Raw genomic sequence first — 21816 nt, 5'->3', positions numbered from 1 at the left:
AGTCCAAAATGATGCAGGTTTATACTGTTAATTTTCAGTTTATCGTTACAGTTGGTGTTATTCCATGTCGGAAGGGACGCAGCTACAGCCAGTGGGGTAACTAGAGACAGGCAGGCAGCTATGTGCAACAAAGGTAGGCGTGTTGTTTTCATATGCAGATCTGAAATATTGTCTTATATGCAAGAGGAGGAGTGATGGGGGTTCAGGCAAAAGCCAGGCTATGGATTGCATTGCTAAATGCTCCATCAGAGTGCAATGGTCGCCTGTCCTTTTTTTAAGTGATGATGTGGGTTTAGCCTGTGCTGTATGTATGTATGGGTGGCTGACTGCCACCCACCCAGAAAGTGTATGGGAGGCTGGTTGGCTGCCAGCCTTCCTTCCATTCCTATGAGTAATGTGAGTGCTCATGAAGGGGACATGGTTGGGTCCACCCCTTTCCCGGTTATCCTCTCTAGGCCTTTTGGCTTAGATCAAGTGTAAAAAAAGAAAGGATCTTGCGACAGATCGCATCCTGAGGCACGTTTTTTTTTGTGTGAATACTTGCACTTGGGTGACTTGTGAGCACATACTGATACATACGTTCCCTATCTGGGGACCATAAATTAAATGGATTTTTGAGAAAGGGAGCTGATTTGGAAGCTTGCTTCTGTCGCCCTATGCATTGACCCGATGTGGCAGTATCTTCGGGTAGTGAACAGTGCACCACCCCATTCCAGTGTTAAACAAGAAAGATTCTCATTTAATCCTCCGTGGGTGAGAATTTGAGTTTGAGAATTGGAGACCAAAATGATGAGTTGCACTGACTGGTTTATGAACGTCTATTCATTTAGCGTTTTAATGACCATGTTTGCACACTGATTGGTGTAAAAAAATAAAATAAAACTAAATAATAATAATCTAGCACACCTGTGCAGGTTTGACATGACATGACAGGTAGCTGTCTTGTGGGTGGTGCTGAATCCTGTTAAATGACATGAGGGTCTCATGCCTATACACAAGGGTGTGTCATTGCTGTTGCTTGACCATGCATTGGTTTCTGTGGTCAGTGAATGATAAAAACAAAATTTACCATCCATTGATGGATGGGAAATCCGCCATGAGGCATTTGTTTTTAGAAACTGCTGCTCACAACCAATGTTGCAATGGAGTGTCTCCATCTGCTGGTGGTATTGGAAAGGCATTAGTGCTATGACAGGGTCTGAAGAAGAAGAAGAAGAAGACGGAAAAAAATATATATAAAAAGAAAAAGAGAGAGAGAGAGACTGACTTAGTGAGCGAGTGAGTGAGAGAGTGAGAGTGAGTGAGAATGAATGAGTGAGTGAGTGATTGAGTGAGTGAGTGAGTGAGTGAGAACAAATGAGTTAAAGCAAGTGAGTGAGAGAGATCGAATGAATGAAAGTCTGAATGACAGAAAGAAAAAAGGATGAAGAAAGAAGCATGAAGAAAAAAAAATGTATATGGAGTTGCTGACATGAGTGCAATCTACAAAGCCGTTGAGGCTGATCCTCATGGGAGGATTATTGCACCAGGACCCTTAGCACTTTTAAAATGCCATTCAATGCCACAGGCTAGATGTAAACTGCAGATGACCATGTTGTGGTAGTTACCATGGATACCCAAGTGATGTGTGAGCTAACACATAGGCCCAACAGATTCCAAGAAGGCCAGAATCACCAGCGGCACCACCATCAATTGTCAGGTCACCCGGATTCAGCAAATACCAGAGTCCAAAATGATGCAGGTTTATACTGTTAATTTTCAGTTTATCGTTACAGTTGGTGTTATTCCATGTCGGAAGGGACGCAGCTACAGCCAGTGGGGTAACTAGAGACAGGCAGGCAGCTATGTGCAACAAAGGTAGGCGTGTTGTTTTCATATGCAGATCTGAAATATTGTCTTATATGCAAGAGGAGGAGTGATGGGGGTTCAGGCAAAAGCCAGGCTATGGATTGCATTGCTAAATGCTCCATCAGAGTGCAATGGTCGCCTGTCCTTTTTTTAAGTGATGATGTGGGTTTAGCCTGTGCTGTATGTATGTATGGGTGGCTGACTGCCACCCACCCAGAAAGTGTATGGGAGGCTGGTTGGCTGCCAGCCTTCCTTCCATTCCTATGAGTAATGTGAGTGCTCATGAAGGGGACATGGTTGGGTCCACCCCTTTCCCGGTTATCCTCTCTAGGCCTTTTGGCTTAGATCAAGTGTAAAAAAAGAAAGGATCTTGCGACAGATCGCATCCTGAGGCACGTTTTTTTTTGTGTGAATACTTGCACTTGGGTGACTTGTGAGCACATACTGATACATACGTTCCCTATCTGGGGACCATAAATTAAATGGATTTTTGAGAAAGGGAGCTGATTTGGAAGCTTGCTTCTGTCGCCCTATGCATTGACCCGATGTGGCAGTATCTTCGGGTAGTGAACAGTGCACCACCCCATTCCAGTGTTAAACAAGAAAGATTCTCATTTAATCCTCCGTGGGTGAGAATTTGAGTTTGAGAATTGGAGACCAAAATGATGAGTTGCACTGACTGGTTTATGAACGTCTATTCATTTAGCGTTTTAATGACCATGTTTGCACACTGATTGGTGTAAAAAAATAAAATAAAACTAAATAATAATAATCTAGCACACCTGTGCAGGTTTGACATGACATGACAGGTAGCTGTCTTGTGGGTGGTGCTGAATCCTGTTAAATGACATGAGGGTCTCATGCCTATACACAAGGGTGTGTCATTGCTGTTGCTTGGCCATGCATTGGTTTCTGTGGTCAGTGAATGATAAAAACAAAATTTACCATCCATTGATGGATGGGAAATCCGCCATGAGGCATTTGTTTTTAGAAACTGCTGCTCACAACCAATGTTGCAATGGAGTGTCTCCATCTGCTGGTGGTATTGGAAAGGCATTAGTGCTATGACAGGGTCTGAAGAAGAAGAAGAAGAAGACGGAAAAAAAATATATATAAAAAGAAAAAGAGAGAGAGAGAGAGAGAGACTGACTTAGTGAGCGAGTGAGTGAGAGAGTGAGAGTGAGTGAGAGTGAATGAGTGAGTGAGTGATTGAGTGAGTGAGTGAGTGAGTGAGAACAAATGAGTTAAAGCAAGTGAGTGAGAGAGATCGAATGAATGAAAGTCTGAATGACAGAAAGAAAAAAGGATGAAGAAAGAAGCATGAAGAAAAAAAAATGTATATGGAGTTGCTGACATGAGTGCAATCTACAAAGCCGTTGAGGCTGATCCTCATGGGAGGATTATTGCACCAGGACCCTTAGCACTTTTAAAATGCCATTCAATGCCACGGGCTAGATGTAAACTGCAGATGACCATGTTGTGGTAGTTACCATGGATACCCAAGTGATGTGTGAGCTAACACATAGGCCCAACAGATTCCAAGAAGGCCAGAATCACCAGCGGCACCACCATCGATTGTCAGGTCACCCGGATTCAGCAAATACCAGAGTCCAAAATGATGCAGGTTTATACTGTTAATTTTCAGTTTATCGTTACAGTTGGTGTTATTCCATGTCGGAAGGGACGCAGCTACAGCCAGTGGGGTAACTAGAGACAGGCAGGCAGCTATGTGCAACAAAGGTAGGCGTGTTGTTTTCATATGCAGATCTGAAATATTGTCTTATATGCAAGAGGAGGAGTGATGGGGGTTCAGGCAAAAGCCAGGCTATGGATTGCATTGCTAAATGCTCCATCAGAGTGCAATGGTCGCCTGTCCTTTTTTTAAGTGATGATGTGGGTTTAGCCTGTGCTGTATGTATGTATGGGTGGCTGACTGCCACCCACCCAGAAAGTGTATGGGAGGCTGGTTGGCTGCCAGCCTTCCTTCCATTCCTATGAGTAATGTGAGTGCTCATGAAGGGGACATGGTTGGGTCCACCCCTTTCCCGGTTATCCCCTCTAGGCCTTTTGGCTTAGATCAAGTGTAAAAAAAGAAAGGATCTTGTGACAGATCGCATCCTGAGGCACGTTTTTTTTTTTTGTGTGAATACTTGCACTTGGGTGACTTGTGAGCACATACTGATACATACGTTCCCTATCTGGGGACCATAAATTAAATGGATTTTTGAGAAAGGGAGCTGATTTGGAAGCTTGCTTCTGTCGCCCTATGCATTGACCCGATGTGGCAGTATCTTCGGGTAGTGAACAGTGCACCACCCCATTCCAGTGTTAAACAAGAAAGATTCTCATTTAATCCTCCGTGGGTGAGAATTTGAGTTTGAGAATTGGAGACCAAAATGATGAGTTGCACTGACTGGTTTATGAACGTCTATTCATTTAGCGTTTTAATGACCATGTTTGCACACTGATTGGTGTAAAAAAATAAAATAAAACTAAATAATAATAATCTAGCACACCTGTGCAGGTTTGACATGACATGACAGGTAGCTGTCTTGTGGGTGGTGCTGAATCCTGTTAAATGACATGAGGGTCTCATGCCTATACACAAGGGTGTGTCATTGCTGTTGCTTGACCATGCATTGGTTTCTGTGGTCAGTGAATGATAAAAACAAAATTTACCATCCATTGATGGATGGGAAATCCGCCATGAGGCATTTGTTTTTAGAAACTGCTGCTCACAACCAATGTTGCAATGGAGTGTCTCCATCTGCTGGTGGTATTGGAAAGGCATTAGTGCTATGACAGGGTCTGAAGAAGAAGAAGAAGAAGAAGAAGAAGACGGAAAAAAATATATATAAAAAGAAAAAGAGAGAGAGAGAGAGAGACTGACTTAGTGAGCGAGTGAGTGAGAGAGTGAGAGTGAGTGAGAGTGAATGAGTGAGTGAGTGATTGAGTGAGTGAGTGAGAACAAATGAGTTAAAGCAAGTGAGTGAGAGAGATCGAATGAATGAAAGTCTGAATGACAGAAAGAAAAAAGGATGAAGAACGAAGCATGAAGAAAAAAAAATGTATATGGAGTTGCTGACATGAGTGCAATCTACAAAGCCGTTGAGGCTGATCCTCATGGGAGGATTATTGCACCAGGACCCTTAGCACTTTTAAAATGCCATTCAATGCCACGGGCTAGATGTAAACTGCAGATGACCATGTTGTGGTAGTTACCATGGATACCCAAGTGATGTGTGAGCTAACACATAGGCCCAACAGATTCCAAGAAGGCCAGAATCACCAGCGGCACCACCATCGATTGTCAGGTCACCCGGATTCAGCAAATACCAGAGTCCAAAATGATGCAGGTTTATACTGTTAATTTTCAGTTTATCGTTACAGTTGGTGTTATTCCATGTCGGAAGGGACGCAGCTACAGCCAGTGGGGTAACTAGAGACAGGCAGGCAGCTATGTGCAACAAAGGTAGGCGTGTTGTTTTCATATGCAGATCTGAAATATTGTCTTATATGCAAGAGGAGGAGTGATGGGGGTTCAGGCAAAAGCCAGGCTATGGATTGCATTGCTAAATGCTCCATCAGAGTGCAATGGTCGCCTGTCCTTTTTTTAAGTGATGATGTGGGTTTAGCCTGTGCTGTATGTATGTATGGGTGGCTGACTGCCACCCACCCAGAAAGTGTATGGGAGGCTGGTTGGCTGCCAGCCTTCCTTCCATTCCTATGAGTAATGTGAGTGCTCATGAAGGGGACATGGTTGGGTCCACCCCTTTCCCGGTTATCCCCTCTAGGCCTTTTGGCTTAGATCAAGTGTAAAAAAAGAAAGGATCTTGCGACAGATCGCATCCTGAGGCACGTTTTTTTTTGTGTGAATACTTGCACTTGGGTGACTTGTGAGCACATACTGATACATACGTTCCCTATCTGGGGACCATAAATTAAATGGATTTTTGAGAAAGGGAGCTGATTTGGAAGCTTGCTTCTGTCGCCCTATGCATTGACCCGATGTGGCAGTATCTTCAGGTAGTGAACAGTGCACCACCCCATTCCAGTGTTAAACAAGAAAGATTCTCATTTAATCCTCCGTGGGTGAGAATTTGAGTTTGAGAATTGGAGACCAAAATGATGAGTTGCACTGACTGGTTTATGAACGTCTATTCATTTAGCGTTTTAATGACCATGTTTGCACACTGATTGGTGTAAAAAAATAAAATAAAACTAAATAATAATAATCTAGCACACCTGTGCAGGTTTGACATGACATGACAGGTAGCTGTCTTGTGGGTGGTGCTGAATCCTGTTAAATGACATGAGGGTCTCATGCCTATACACAAGGGTGTGTCATTGCTGTTGCTTGACCATGCATTGGTTTCTGTGGTCAGTGAATGATAAAAACAAAATTTACCATCCATTGATGGATGGGAAATCCGCCATGAGGCATTTGTTTTTAGAAACTGCTGCTCACAACCAATGTTGCAATGGAGTGTCTCCATCTGCTGGTGGTATTGGAAAGGCATTAGTGCTATGACAGGGTCTGAAGAAGAAGAAGAAGAAGAAGAAGACGGAAAAAAATATATATAAAAAGAAAAAGAGAGAGAGAGAGAGACTGACTTAGTGAGCGAGTGAGTGAGAGAGTGAGAGTGAGTGAGAGTGAATGAGTGAGTGAGTGATTGAGTGAGTGAGTGAGTGAGTGAGAACAAATGAGTTAAAGCAAGTGAGTGAGAGAGATCGAATGAATGAAAGTCTGAATGACAGAAAGAAAAAAGGATGAAGAAAGAAGCATGAAGAAAAAAAAATGTATATGGAGTTGCTGACATGAGTGCAATCTACAAAGCCGTTGAGGCTGATCCTCATGGGAGGATTATTGCACCAGGACCCTTAGCACTTTTAAAATGCCATTCAATGCCACGGGCTAGATGTAAACTGCAGATGACCATGTTGTGGTAGTTACCATGGATACCCAAGTGATGTGTGAGCTAACACATAGGCCCAACAGATTCCAAGAAGGCCAGAATCACCAGCGGCACCACCATCGATTGTCAGGTCACCCGGATTCAGCAAATACCAGAGTCCAAAATGATGCAGGTTTATACTGTTAATTTTCAGTTTATCGTTACAGTTGGTGTTATTCCATGTCGGAAGGGACGCAGCTACAGCCAGTGGGGTAACTAGAGACAGGCAGGCAGCTATGTGCAACAAAGGTAGGCGTGTTGTTTTCATATGCAGATCTGAAATATTGTCTTATATGCAAGAGGAGGAGTGATGGGGGTTCAGGCAAAAGCCAGGCTATGGATTGCATTGCTAAATGCTCCATCAGAGTGCAATGGTCGCCTGTCCTTTTTTTAAGTGATGATGTGGGTTTAGCCTGTGCTGTATGTATGTATGGGTGGCTGACTGCCACCCACCCAGAAAGTGTATGGGAGGCTGGTTGGCTGCCAGCCTTCCTTCCATTCCTATGAGTAATGTGAGTGCTCATGAAGGGGACATGGTTGGGTCCACCCCTTTCCCGGTTATCCCCTCTAGGCCTTTTGGCTTAGATCAAGTGTAAAAAAAGAAAGGATCTTGCGACAGATCGCATCCTGAGGCATGTTTTTTTTTGTGTGAATACTTGCACTTGGGTGACTTGTGAGCACATACTGATACATACGTTCCCTATCTGGGGACCATAAATTAAATGGATTTTTGAGAAAGGGAGCTGATTTGGAAGCTTGCTTCTGTCGCCCTATGCATTGACCCGATGTGGCAGTATCTTCGGGTAGTGAACAGTGCACCACCCCATTCCAGTGTTAAACAAGAAAGATTCTCATTTAATCCTCCGTGGGTGAGAATTTGAGTTTGAGAATTGGAGACCAAAATGATGAGTTGCACTGACTGGTTTATGAACGTCTATTCATTTAGCGTTTTAATGACCATGTTTGCACACTGATTGGTGTAAAAAAATAAAATAAAACTAAATAATAATAATCTAGCACACCTGTGCAGGTTTGACATGACATGACAGGTAGCTGTCTTGTGGGTGGTGCTGAATCCTGTTAAATGACATGAGGGTCTCATGCCTATACACAAGGGTGTGTCATTGCTGTTGCTTGACCATGCATTGGTTTCTGTGGTCAGTGAATGATAAAAACAAAATTTACCATCCATTGATGGATGGGAAATCCGCCATGAGGCATTTGTTTTTAGAAACTGCTGCTCACAACCAATGTTGCAATGGAGTGTCTCCATCTGCTGGTGGTATTGGAAAGGCATTAGTGCTATGACAGGGTCTGAAGAAGAAGAAGAAGACGGAAAAAAATATATATAAAAAGAAAAAGAGAGAGAGAGAGAGAGACTGACTTAGTGAGCGAGTGAGTGAGAGAGTGAGAGTGAGTGAGAGTGAATGAGTGAGTGAGTGATTGAGTGAGTGAGTGAGTGAGTGAGAACAAATGAGTTAAAGCAAGTGAGTGAGAGAGATCGAATGAATGAAAGTCTGAACGACAGAAAGAAAAAAGGATGAAGAAAGAAGCATGAAGAAAAAAAAATGTATATGGAGTTGCTGACATGAGTGCAATCTACAAAGCCGTTGAGGCTGATCCTCATGGGAGGATTATTGCACCAGGACCCTTAGCACTTTTAAAATGCCATTCAATGCCACGGGCTAGATGTAAACTGCAGATGACCATGTTGTGGTAGTTACCATGGATACCCAAGTGATGTGTGAGCTAACACATAGGCCCAACAGATTCCAAGAAGGCCAGAATCACCAGCGGCACCACCATCGATTGTCAGGTCACCCGGATTCAGCAAATACCAGAGTCCAAAATGATGCAGGTTTATACTGTTAATTTTCAGTTTATCGTTACAGTTGGTGTTATTCCATGTCGGAAGGGACGCAGCTACAGCCAGTGGGGTAACTAGAGACAGGCAGGCAGCTATGTGCAACAAAGGTAGGCGTGTTGTTTTCATATGCAGATCTGAAATATTGTCTTATATGCAAGAGGAGGAGTGATGGGGGTTCAGGCAAAAGCCAGGCTATGGATTGCATTGCTAAATGCTCCATCAGAGTGCAATGGTCGCCTGTCCTTTTTTTAAGTGATGATGTGGGTTTAGCCTGTGCTGTATGTATGTATGGGTGGCTGACTGCCACCCACCCAGAAAGTGTATGGGAGGCTGGTTGGCTGCCAGCCTTCCTTCCATTCCTATGAGTAATGTGAGTGCTCATGAAGGGGACATGGTTGGGTCCACCCCTTTCCCGGTTATCCCCTCTAGGCCTTTTGGCTTAGATCAAGTGTAAAAAAAGAAAGGATCTTGCGACAGATCGCATCCTGAGGCATGTTTTTTTTTGTGTGAATACTTGCACTTGGGTGACTTGTGAGCACATACTGATACATACGTTCCCTATCTGGGGACCATAAATTAAATGGATTTTTGAGAAAGGGAGCTGATTTGGAAGCTTGCTTCTGTCGCCCTATGCATTGACCCGATGTGGCAGTATCTTCGGGTAGTGAACAGTGCACCACCCCATTCCAGTGTTAAACAAGAAAGATTCTCATTTAATCCTCCGTGGGTGAGAATTTGAGTTTGAGAATTGGAGACCAAAATGATGAGTTGCACTGACTGGTTTATGAACGTCTATTCATTTAGCGTTTTAATGACCATGTTTGCACACTGATTGGTGTAAAAAAATAAAATAAAACTAAATAATAATAATCTAGCACACCTGTGCAGGTTTGACATGACAGGTAGCTGTCTTGTGGGTGGTGCTGAATCCTGTTAAATGACATGAGGGTCTCATGCCTATACACAAGGGTGTGTCATTGCTGTTGCTTGACCATGCATTGGTTTCTGTGGTCAGTGAATGATAAAAACAAAATTTACCATCCATTGATGGATGGGAAATCCGCCATGAGGCATTTGTTTTTAGAAACTGCTGCTCACAACCAATGTTGCAATGGAGTGTCTCCATCTGCTGGTGGTATTGGAAAGGCATTAGTGCTATGACAGGGTCTGAAGAAGAAGAAGAAGAAGAAGACGGAAAAAAATATATATAAAAAGAAAAAGAGAGAGAGAGAGAGACTGACTTAGTGAGCGAGTGAGTGAGAGAGTGAGAGTGAGTGAGAGTGAATGAGTGAGTGAGTGATTGAGTGAGTGAGTGAGTGAGTGAGAACAAATGAGTTAAAGCAAGTGAGTGAGAGAGATCGAATGAATGAAAGTCTGAACGACAGAAAGAAAAAAGGATGAAGAAAGAAGCATGAAGAAAAAAAAATGTATATGGAGTTGCTGACATGAGTGCAATCTACAAAGCCGTTGAGGCTGATCCTCATGGGAGGATTATTGCACCAGGACCCTTAGCACTTTTAAAATGCCATTCAATGCCACGGGCTAGATGTAAACTGCAGATGACCATGTTGTGGTAGTTACCATGGATACCCAAGTGATGTGTGAGCTAACACATAGGCCCAACAGATTCCAAGAAGGCCAGAATCACCAGCGGCACCACCATCGATTGTCAGGTCACCCGGATTCAGCAAATACCAGAGTCCAAAATGATGCAGGTTTATACTGTTAATTTTCAGTTTATCGTTACAGTTGGTGTTATTCCATGTCGGAAGGGACGCAGCTACAGCCAGTGGGGTAACTAGAGACAGGCAGGCAGCTATGTGCAACAAAGGTAGGCGTGTTGTTTTCATATGCAGATCTGAAATATTGTCTTATATGCAAGAGGAGGAGTGATGGGGGTTCAGGCAAAAGCCAGGCTATGGATTGCATTGCTAAATGCTCCATCAGAGTGCAATGGTCGCCTGTCCTTTTTTTAAGTGATGATGTGGGTTTAGCCTGTGCTGTATGTATGTATGGGTGGCTGACTGCCACCCACCCAGAAAGTGTATGGGAGGCTGGTTGGCTGCCAGCCTTCCTTCCATTCCTATGAGTAATGTGAGTGCTCATGAAGGGGACATGGTTGGGTCCACCCCTTTCCCGGTTATCCCCTCTAGGCCTTTTGGCTTAGATCAAGTGTAAAAAAAGAAAGGATCTTGCGACAGATCGCATCCTGAGGCACGTTTTTTTTTTGTGTGAATACTTGCACTTGGGTGACTTGTGAGCACATACTGATACATACGTTCCCTATCTGGGGACCATAAATTAAATGGATTTTTGAGAAAGGGAGCTGATTTGGAAGCTTGCTTCTGTCGCCCTATGCATTGACCCGATGTGGCAGTATCTTCGGGTAGTGAACAGTGCACCACCCCATTCCAGTGTTAAACAAGAACGATTCTCATTTAATCCTCCGTGGGTGAGAATTTGAGTTTGAGAATTGGAGACCAAAATGATGAGTTGCACTGACTGGTTTATGAACGTCTATTCATTTAGCGTTTTAATGACCATGTTTGCACACTGATTGGTGTAAAAAAATAAAATAAAACTAAATAATAATAATCTAGCACACCTGTGCAGGTTTGACATGACATGACAGGTAGCTGTCTTGTGGGTGGTGCTGAATCCTGTTAAATGACATGAGGGTCTCATGCCTATACACAAGGGTGTGTCATTGCTGTTGCTTGACCATGCATTGGTTTCTGTGGTCAGTGAATGATAAAAACAAAATTTACCATCCATTGATGGATGGGAAATCCGCCATGAGGCATTTGTTTTTAGAAACTGCTGCTCACAACCAATGTTGCAATGGAGTGTCTCCATCTGCTGGTGGTATTGGAAAGGCATTAGTGCTATGACAGGGTCTGAAGAAGAAGAAGAAGAAGACGGAAAAAAATATATATAAAAAGAAAAAGAGAGAGAGAGAGAGAGAGACTGACTTAGTGAGCGAGTGAGTGAGAGAGTGAGAGTGAGTGAGAGTGAATGAGTGAGTGAGTGATTGAGTGAGTGAGTGAGTGAGTGAGAACAAATGAGTTAAAGCAAGTGAGTGAGAGAGATCGAATGAATGAAAGTCTGAATGACAGAAAGAAAAAAGGATGAAGAAAGAAGCATGAAGAAAAAAAAATGTATATGGAGTTGCTGACATGAGTGCAATCTACAAAGCCGTTGAGGCTGATCCTCATGGGAGGATTATTGCACCAGGACCCTTAGCACTTTTAAAATGCCATTCAATGCCACGGGCTAGATGTAAACTGCAGATGACCATGTTGTGGTAGTTACCATGGATACCCAAGTGATGTGTGAGCTAACACAAAGGCCCAACAGATTCCAAGAAGGCCAGAATCACCAGCGGCACCACCATCGATTGTCAGGTCACCCGGATTCAGCAAATACCAGAGTCCAAAATGATGCAGGTTTATACTGTTAATTTTCAGTTTATCGTTACAGTTGGTGTTATTCCATGTCGGAAGGGACGCAGCTACAGCCAGTGGGGTAACTAGAGACAGGCAGGCAGCTATGTGCAACAAAGGTAGGCGTGTTGTTTTCATATGCAGATCTGAAATATTGTCTTATATGCAAGAGGAGGAGTGATGGGGGTTCAGGCAAAAGCCAGGCTATGGATTGCATTGCTAAATGCTCCATCAGAGTGCAATGGTCGCCTGTCCTTTTTTTAAGTGATGATGTGGGTTTAGCCTGTGCTGTATGTATGTATGGGTGGCTGACTGCCACCCACCCAGAAAGTGTATGGGAGGCTGGTTGGCTGCCAGCCTTCCTTCCATTCCTATGAGTAATGTGAGTGCTCATGAAGGGGACATGGTTGGGTCCACCCCTTTCCCGGTTATCCCCTCTAGGCCTTTTGGCTTAGATCAAGTGTAAAAAAAGAAAGGATCTTGCGACAGATCGCATCCTGAGGCACGTTTTTTTTTTGTGTGAATACTTGCACTTGGGTGACTTGTGAGCACATACTGATACATACGTTCCCTATCTGGGGACCATAAATTAAATGGATTTTTGAGAAAGGGAGCTGATTTGGAAGCTTGCTTCTGTCGCCCTATGCATTGACCCGATGTGGCAGTATCTTCGGGTAGTGAACAGTGCACCACCCCATTCCAGTGTTAAACAAGAAAGATTCTCATTTAATCCTCCGTGGGTGAGAATTTGAGTTTGAGAATTGGAGACCAAAATGATGAGTTGCACTGACTGGTTTATGAACGTCTATTCATTTAGCGTTTTAATGACCATGTTTGCACACTGATTGGTGTAAAAAAATAAAATAAAACTAAATAATAATAATCTAGCACACCTGTGCAGGTTTGACATGACATGACAGGTAGCTGTCTTGTGGGTGGTGCTGAATCCTGTTAAATGACATGAGGGTCTCATGCCTATACACAAGGGTGTGTCATTGCTGTTGCTTGACCATGCATTGGTTTCTGTGGTCAGTGAATGATAAAAACAAAATTTACCATCCATTGATGGATGGGAAATCCGCCATGAGGCATTTGTTTTTAGAAACTGCTGCTCACAACCAATGTTGCAATGGAGTGTCTCCATCTGCTGGTGGTATTGGAAAGGCATTAGTGCTATGACAGGGTCTGAAGAAGAAGAAGAAGAAGAAGAAGAAGAAGAAGAAGAAGAAGACGGAAAAAAATATATATAAAAAGAAAAAGAGAGAGAGAGAGAGAGACTGACTTAGTGAGCGAGTGAGTGAGAGAGTGAGAGTGAGTGAGAGTGAATGAGTGAGTGAGTGATTGAGTGAGTGAGTGAGTGAGTGAGAACAAATGAGTTAAAGCAAGTGAGTGAGAGAGATCGAATGAATGAAAGTCTGAATGACAGAAAGAAAAAAGGATGAAGAAAGAAGCATGAAGAAAAAAAAATGTATATGGAGTTGCTGACATGAGTGCAATCTACAAAGCCGTTGAGGCTGATCCTCATGGGAGGATTATTGCACCAGGACCCTTAGCACTTTTAAAATGCCATTCAATGCCACGGGCTAGATGTAAACTGCAGATGACCATGTTGTGGTAGTTACCATGGATACCCAAGTGATGTGTGAGCTAACACATAGGCCCAACAGATTCCAAGAAGGCCAGAATCACCAGCGGCACCACCATCGATTGTCAGGTCACCCGGATTCAGCAAATACCAGAGTCCAAAATGATGCAGGTTTATACTGTTAATTTTCAGTTTATCGTTACAGTTGGTGTTATTCCATGTCGGAAGGGACGCAGCTACAGCCAGTGGGGTAACTAGAGACAGGCAGGCAGCTATGTGCAACAAAGGTAGGCGTGTTGTTTTCATATGCAGATCTGAAATATTGTCTTATATGCAAGAGGAGGAGTGATGGGGGTTCAGGCAAAAGCCAGGCTATGGATTGCATTGCTAAATGCTCCATCAGAGTGCAATGGTCGCCTGTCCTTTTTTTAAGTGATGATGTGGGTTTAGCCTGTGCTGTATGTATGTATGGGTGGCTGACTGCCACCCACCCAGAAAGTGTATGGGAGGCTGGTTGGCTGCCAGCCTTCCTTCCATTCCTATGAGTAATGTGAGTGCTCATGAAGGGGACATGGTTGGGTCCACCCCTTTCCCGGTTATCCCCTCTAGGCCTTTTGGCTTAGATCAAGTGTAAAAAAAGAAAGGATCTTGCGACAGATCGCATCCTGAGGCACGTTTTTTTTTGTGTGAATACTTGCACTTGGGTGACTTGTGAGCACATACTGATACATACGTTCCCTATCTGGGGACCATAAATTAAATGGATTTTTGAGAAAGGGAGCTGATTTGGAAGCTTGCTTCTGTCGCCCTATGCATTGACCCGATGTGGCAGTATCTTCGGGTAGTGAACAGTGCACCACCCCATTCCAGTGTTAAACAAGAAAGATTCTCATTTAATCCTCCGTGGGTGAGAATTTGAGTTTGAGAATTGGAGACCAAAATGATGAGTTGCACTGACTGGTTTATGAACGTCTATTCATTTAGCGTTTTAATGACCATGTTTGCACACTGATTGGTGTAAAAAAATAAAATAAAACTAAATAATAATAATCTAGCACACCTGTGCAGGTTTGACATGACATGACAGGTAGCTGTCTTGTGGGTGGTGCTGAATCCTGTTAAATGACATGAGGGTCTCATGCCTATACACAAGGGTGTGTCATTGCTGTTGCTTGACCATGCATTGGTTTCTGTGGTCAGTGAATGATAAAAACAAAATTTACCATCCATTGATGGATGGGAAATCCGCCATGAGGCATTTGTTTTTAGAAACTGCTGCTCACAACCAATGTTGCAATGGAGTGTCTCCATCTGCTGGTGGTATTGGAAAGGCATTAGTGCTATGACAGGGTCTGAAGAAGAAGAAGAAGAAGAAGAAGAAGAAGAAGACGGAAAAAAATATATATAAAAAGAAAAAGAGAGAGAGAGAGAGACTGACTTAGTGAGCGAGTGAGTGAGTGAGAGAGTGAGAGTGAGTGAGAGTGAATGAGTGAGTGAGTGATTGAGTGAGTGAGTGAGTGAGAACAAATGAGTTAAAGCAAGTGAGTGAGAGAGATCGAATGAATGAAAGTCTGAATGACAGAAAGAAAAAAGGATGAAGAAAGAAGCATGAAGAAAAAAAAATGTATATGGAGTTGCTGACATGAGTGCAATCTACAAAGCCGTTGAGGCTGATCCTCATGGGAGGATTATTGCACCAGGACCCTTAGCACTTTTAAAATGCCATTCAATGCCACGGGCTAGATGTAAACTGCAGATGACCATGTTGTGGTAGTTACCATGGATACCCAAGTGATGTGTGAGCTAACACATAGGCCCAACAGATTCCAAGAAGGCCAGAATCACCAGCGGCACCACCATCGATTGTCAGGTCACCCGGATTCAGCAAATACCAGAGTCCAAAATGATGCAGGTTTATACTGTTAATTTTCAGTTTATCGTTACAGTTGGTGTTATTCCATGTCGGAAGGGACGCAGCTACAGCCAGTGGGGTAACTAGAGACAGGCAGGCAGCTATGTGCAACAAAGGTAGGCGTGTTGTTTTCATATGCAGATCTGAAATATTGTCTTATATGCAAGAGGAGGAGTGATGGGGGTTCAGGCAAAAGCCAGGCTATGGATTGCATTGCTAAATGCTCCATCAGAGTGCAATGGTCGCCTGTCCTTTTTTTAAGTGATGATGTGGGTTTAGCCTGTGCTGTATGTATGTATGGGTGGCTGACTGCCACCCACCCAGAAAGTGTATGGGAGGCTGGTTGGCTGCCAGCCTTCCTTCCATTCCTATGAGTAATGTGAGTGCTCATGAAGGGGACATGGTTGTGTCCACCCCTTTCCCGGTTATCCCCTCTAGGCCTTTTGGCTTAGATCAAGTGTAAAAAAAGAAAGGATCTTGCGACAGATCGCATCCTGAGGCACGTTTTTTTTTGTGTGAATACTTGCACTTGGGTGACTTGTGAGCACATACTGATACATACGTTCCCTATCTGGGGACCATAAATTAAATGGATTTTTGAGAAAGGGAGCTGATTTGGAAGCTTGCTTCTGTCGCCCTATGCATTGACCCGATGTGGCAGTATCTTCGGGTAGTGAACAGTGCACCACCCCATTCCAGTGTTAAACAAGAAAGATTCTCATTTAATCCTCCGTGGGTGAGAATTTGAGTTTGAGAATTGGAGACCAAAATGATGAGTTGCACTGACTGGTTTATGAACGTCTATTCATTTAGCGTTTTAATGACCATGTTTGCACACTGATTGGTGTAAAAAAATAAAATAAAACTAAATAATAATAATCTAGCACACCTGTGCAGGTTTGACATGACATGACAGGTAGCTGTCTTGTGGGTGGTGCTGAATCCTGTTAAATGACATGAGGGTCTCATGCCTATACACAAGGGTGTGTCATTGCTGTTGCTTGACCATGCATTGGTTTCTGTGGTCAGTGAATGATAAAAACAAAATTTACCATCCATTGATGGATGGGAAATCCGCCATGAGGCATTTGTTTTTAGAAACTGCTGCTCACAACCAATGTTGCAATGGAGTGTCTCCATCTGCTGGTGGTATTGGAAAGGCATTAGTGCTATGACAGGGTCTGAAGAAGAAGAAGAAGAAGAAGAAGAAGAAGACGGAAAAAAATATATATAAAAAGAAAAAGAGAGAGAGAGAGAGAGACTGACTTAGTGAGCGAGTGAGTGAGAGAGTGAGAGTGAGTGAGAGTGAATGAGTGAGTGAGTGATTGAGTGAGTGAGTGAGTGAGTGAGAACAAATGAGTTAAAGCAAGTGAGTGAGAGAGATCGAATGAATGAAAGTCTGAATGACAGAAAGAAAAAAGGATGAAGAAAGAAGCATGAAGAAAAAAAAATGTATATGGAGTTGCTGACATGAGTGCAATCTACAAAGCCGTTGAGGCTGATCCTCATGGGAGGATTATTGCACCAGGACCCTTAGCACTTTTAAAATGCCATTCAATGCCACGGGCTAGATGTAAACTGCAGATGACCATGTTGTGGTAGTTACCATGGATACCCAAGTGATGTGTGAGCTAACACATAGGCCCAACAGATTCCAAGAAGGCCAGAATCACCAGCGGCACCACCATCGATTGTCAGGTCACCCGGATTCAGCAAATACCAGAGTCCAAAATGATGCAGGTTTATACTGTTAATTTTCAGTTTATCGTTACAGTTGGTGTTATTCCATGTCGGAAGGGACGCAGCTACAGCCAGTGGGGTAACTAGAGACAGGCAGGCAGCTATGTGCAACAAAGGTAGGCGTGTTGTTTTCATATGCAGATCTGAAATATTGTCTTATATGCAAGAGGAGGAGTGATGGGGGTTCAGGCAAAAGCCAGGCCATGGATTGCATTGCTAAATGCTCCATCAGAGTGCAATGGTCGCCTGTCCTTTTTTTAAGTGATGATGTGGGTTTAGCCTGTGCTGTATGTATGTATGGGTGGCTGACTGCCACCCACCCAGAAAGTGTATGGGAGGCTGGTTGGCTGCCAGCCTTCCTTCCATTCCTATGAGTAATGTGAGTGCTCATGAAGGGGACATGGTTGGGTCCACCCCTTTCCCGGTTATCCCCTCTAGGCCTTTTGGCTTAGATCAAGTGTAAAAAAAGAAAGGATCTTGCGACAGATCGCATCCTGAGGCACGTTTTTTTTTTTGTGTGAATACTTGCACTTGGGTGACTTGTGAGCACATACTGATACATACGTTCCCTATCTGGGGACCATAAATTAAATGGATTTTTGAGAAAGGGAGCTGATTTGGAAGCTTGCTTCTGTCGCCCTATGCATTGACCCGATGTGGCAGTATCTTCGGGTAGTGAACAGTGCACCACCCCATTCCAGTGTTAAACAAGAAAGATTCTCATTTAATCCTCCGTGGGTGAGAATTTGAGTTTGAGAATTGGAGACCAAAATGATGAGTTGCACTGACTGGTTTATGAACGTCTATTCATTTAGCGTTTTAATGACCATGTTTGCACACTGATTGGTGTAAAAAAATAAAATAAAACTAAATAATAATAATCTAGCACACCTGTGCAGGTTTGACATGACATGACAGGTAGCTGTCTTGTGGGTGGTGCTGAATCCTGTTAAATGACATGAGGGTCTCATGCCTATACACAAGGGTGTGTCATTGCTGTTGCTTGACCATGCATTGGTTTCTGTGGTCAGTGAATGATAAAAACAAAATTTACCATCCATTGATGGATGGGAAATCCGCCATGAGGCATTTGTTTTTAGAAACTGCTGCTCACAACCAATGTTGCAATGGAGTGTCTCCATCTGCTGGTGGTATTGGAAAGGCATTAGTGCTATGACAGGGTCTGAAGAAGAAGAAGAAGAAGAAGAAGACGGAAAAAAATATATATAAAAAGAAAAAGAGAGAGAGAGAGAGAGACTGACTTAGTGAGCGAGTGAGTGAGAGAGTGAGAGTGAGTGAGAGTGAATGAGTGAGTGAGTGATTGAGTGAGTGAGTGAGTGAGTGAGAACAAATGAGTTAAAGCAAGTGAGTGAGAGAGATCGAATGAATGAAAGTCTGAATGACAGAAAGAAAAAAGGATGAAGAAAGAAGCATGAAGAAAAAAAAATGTATATGGAGTTGCTGACATGAGTGCAATCTACAAAGCCGTTGAGGCTGATCCTCATGGGAGGATTATTGCACCAGGACCCTTAGCACTTTTAAAATGCCATTCAATGCCACGGGCTAGATGTAAACTGCAGATGACCATGTTGTGGTAGTTACCATGGATACCCAAGTGATGTGTGAGCTAACACATAGGCCCAACAGATTCCAAGAAGGCCAGAATCACCAGCGGCACCACCATCGATTGTCAGGTCACCCGGATTCAGCAAATACCAGAGTCCAAAAGATGCAGGTTTATACTGTTAATTTTCAGTTTATCGTTACAGTTGGTGTTATTCCATGTCGGAAGGGACGCAGCTACAGCCAGTGGGGTAACTAGAGACAGGCAGGCAGCTATGTGCAACAAAGGTAGGCGTGTTGTTTTCATATGCAGATCTGAAATATTGTCTTATATGCAAGAGGAGGAGTGATGGGGGTTCAGGCAAAAGCCAGGCTATGGATTGCATTGCTAAATGCTCCATCAGAGTGCAATGGTCGCCTGTCCTTTTTTTAAGTGATGATGTGGGTTTAGCCTGTGCTGTATGTATGTATGGGTGGCTGACTGCCACCCACCCAGAAAGTGTATGGGAGGCTGGTTGGCTGCCAGCCTTCCTTCCATTCCTATGAGTAATGTGAGTGCTCATGAAGGGGACATGGTTGGGTCCACCCCTTTCCCGGTTATCCCCTCTAGGCCTTTTGGCTTAGATCAAGTGTAAAAAAAGAAAGGATCTTGCGACAGATCGCATCCTGAGGCACGTTTTTTTTTGTGTGAATACTTGCACTTGGGTGACTTGTGAGCACATACTGATACATACGTTCCCTATCTGGGGACCATAAATTAAATGGATTTTTGAGAAAGGGAGCTGATTTGGAAGCTTGCTTCTGTCGCCCTATGCATTGACCCGATGTGGCAGTATCTTCGGGTAGTGAACAGTGCACCACCCCATTCCAGTGTTAAACAAGAAAGATTCTCATTTAATCCTCCGTGGGTGAGAATTTGAGTTTGAGAATTGGAGACCAAAATGATGAGTTGCACTGACTGGTTTATGAACGTCTATTCATTTAGCGTTTTAATGACCATGTTTGCACACTGATTGGTGTAAAAAAATAAAATAAAACTAAATAATAATAATCTAGCACACCTGTGCAGGTTTGACATGACATGACAGGTAGCTGTCTTGTGGGTGGTGCTGAATCCTGTTAAATGACATGAGGGTCTCATGCCTATACACAAGGGTGTGTCATTGCTGTTGCTTGACCATGCATTGGTTTCTGTGGTCAGTGAATGATAAAAACAAAATTTACCATCCATTGATGGATGGGAAATCCGCCATGAGGCATTTGTTTTTAGAAACTGCTGCTCACAACCAATGTTGCAATGGAGTGTCTCCATCTGCTGGTGGTATTGGAAAGGCATTAGTGCTATGACAGGGTCTGAAGAAGAAGAAGAAGAAGACGGAAAAAAATATATATAAAAAGAAAAAGAGAGAGAGAGAGAGAGACTGACTTAGTGAGCGAGTGAGTGAGAGAGTGAGAGTGAGTGAGAGTGAATGAGTGAGTGAGTGATTGAGTGAGTGAGTGAGTGAGTGAGAACAAATGAGTTAAAGCAAGTGAGTGAGAGAGATCGAATGAATGAAAGTCTGAATGACAGAAAGAAAAAAGGATGAAGAAAGAAGCATGAAGAAAAAAAAATGTATATGGAGTTGCTGACATGAGTGCAATCTACAAAGCCGTTGAGGCTGATCCTCATGGGAGGATTATTGCACCAGGACCCTTAGCACTTTTAAAATGCCATTCAATGCCACGGGCTAGATGTAAACTGCAGATGACCATGTTGTGGTAGTTACCATGGATACCCAAGTGATGTGTGAGCTAACACATAGGCCCAACAGATTCCAAGAAGGCCAGAATCACCAGCGGCACCACCATCGATTGTCAGGTCACCCGGATTCAGCAAATACCAGAGTCCAAAATGATGCAGGTTTATACTGTTAATTTTCAGTTTATCGTTACAGTTGGTGTTATTCCATGTCGGAAGGGACGCAGCTACAGCCAGTGGGGTAACTAGAGACAGGCAGGCAGCTATGTGCAACAAAGGTAGGCGTGTTGTTTTCATATGCAGATCTGAAATATTGTCTTATATGCAAGAGGAGGAGTGATGGGGGTTCAGGCAAAAGCCAGGCTATGGATTGCATTGCTAAATGCTCCATCAGAGTGCAATGGTCGCCTGTCCTTTTTTTAAGTGATGATGTGGGTTTAGCCTGTGCTGTATGTATGTATGGGTGGCTGACTGCCACCCACCCAGAAAGTGTATGGGAGGCTGGTTGGCTGCCAGCCTTCCTTCCATTCCTATGAGTAATGTGAGTGCTCATGAAGGGGACATGGTTGGGTCCACCCCTTTCCCGGTTATCCCCTCTAGGCCTTTTGGCTTAGATCAAGTGTAAAAAAAGAAAGGATCTTGCGACAGATCGCATCCTGAGGCACGTTTTTTTTTGTGTGAATACTTGCACTTGGGTGACTTGTGAGCACATACTGATACATATGTTCCCTATCTGGGGACCATAAATTAAATGGATTTTTGAGAAAGGGAGCTGATTTGGAAGCTTGCTTCTGTCGCCCTATGCATTGACCCGATGTGGCAGTATCTTCGGGTAGTGAACAGTGCACCACCCCATTCCAGTGTTAAACAAGAAAGATTCTCATTTAATCCTCTGTGGGTGAGAATTTGAGTTTGAGAATTGGAGACCAAAATGATGAGTTGCACTGACTGGTTTATGAACGTCTATTCATTTAGCGTTTTAATGACCATGTTTGCACACTGATTGGTGTAAAAAAATAAAATAAAACTAAATAATAATAATCTAGCACACCTGTGCAGGTTTGACATGAAATGACAGGTAGCTGTCTTGTGGGTGGTGCTGAATCCTGTTAAATGACATGAGGGTCTCATGCCTATACACAAGGGTGTGTCATTGCTGTTGCTT

The 21816-nt window shown here is 43.4% G+C and overlaps 13 pseudogenes; all 13 read left to right on the top strand.

Annotated features, from left to right (window-relative positions):
- Positions 1–444: 444 nt before the first annotated feature.
- On the top strand, positions 445–708 carry LOC130289204 (U2 spliceosomal RNA; annotated as a pseudogene).
- Positions 709–2168: 1460 nt separating this feature from the next.
- LOC130289203 (U2 spliceosomal RNA) lies at positions 2169–2432 on the top strand (annotated as a pseudogene).
- Positions 2433–3899: 1467 nt separating this feature from the next.
- On the top strand, positions 3900–4166 carry LOC130286877 (U2 spliceosomal RNA; annotated as a pseudogene).
- A 1465-nt stretch (positions 4167–5631) lies between these two features.
- Positions 5632–5895, top strand: LOC130289603 (U2 spliceosomal RNA; annotated as a pseudogene).
- A 1468-nt stretch (positions 5896–7363) lies between these two features.
- Positions 7364–7627, top strand: LOC130287642 (U2 spliceosomal RNA; annotated as a pseudogene).
- A 1461-nt stretch (positions 7628–9088) lies between these two features.
- On the top strand, positions 9089–9352 carry LOC130287641 (U2 spliceosomal RNA; annotated as a pseudogene).
- Positions 9353–10812: 1460 nt separating this feature from the next.
- Positions 10813–11077, top strand: LOC130287980 (U2 spliceosomal RNA; annotated as a pseudogene).
- A 1466-nt stretch (positions 11078–12543) lies between these two features.
- Positions 12544–12808, top strand: LOC130287979 (U2 spliceosomal RNA; annotated as a pseudogene).
- A 1488-nt stretch (positions 12809–14296) lies between these two features.
- Positions 14297–14560, top strand: LOC130286429 (U2 spliceosomal RNA; annotated as a pseudogene).
- Positions 14561–16037: 1477 nt separating this feature from the next.
- LOC130286428 (U2 spliceosomal RNA) lies at positions 16038–16301 on the top strand (annotated as a pseudogene).
- Positions 16302–17777: 1476 nt separating this feature from the next.
- Positions 17778–18043, top strand: LOC130288301 (U2 spliceosomal RNA; annotated as a pseudogene).
- A 1469-nt stretch (positions 18044–19512) lies between these two features.
- Positions 19513–19776, top strand: LOC130286427 (U2 spliceosomal RNA; annotated as a pseudogene).
- Positions 19777–21240: 1464 nt separating this feature from the next.
- Positions 21241–21504, top strand: LOC130287323 (U2 spliceosomal RNA; annotated as a pseudogene).
- Positions 21505–21816: the final 312 nt, after the last annotated feature.

The sequence above is a fragment of the Hyla sarda genome, chromosome 8, assembly GCF_029499605.1.
Source record: "Hyla sarda isolate aHylSar1 chromosome 8, aHylSar1.hap1, whole genome shotgun sequence".
Classification (NCBI taxonomy): domain Eukaryota; kingdom Metazoa; phylum Chordata; class Amphibia; order Anura; family Hylidae; genus Hyla; species Hyla sarda.
Note: the sequence above shows the minus strand (reverse complement) of the source record. Positions and strands in the feature narration are given on the sequence as shown.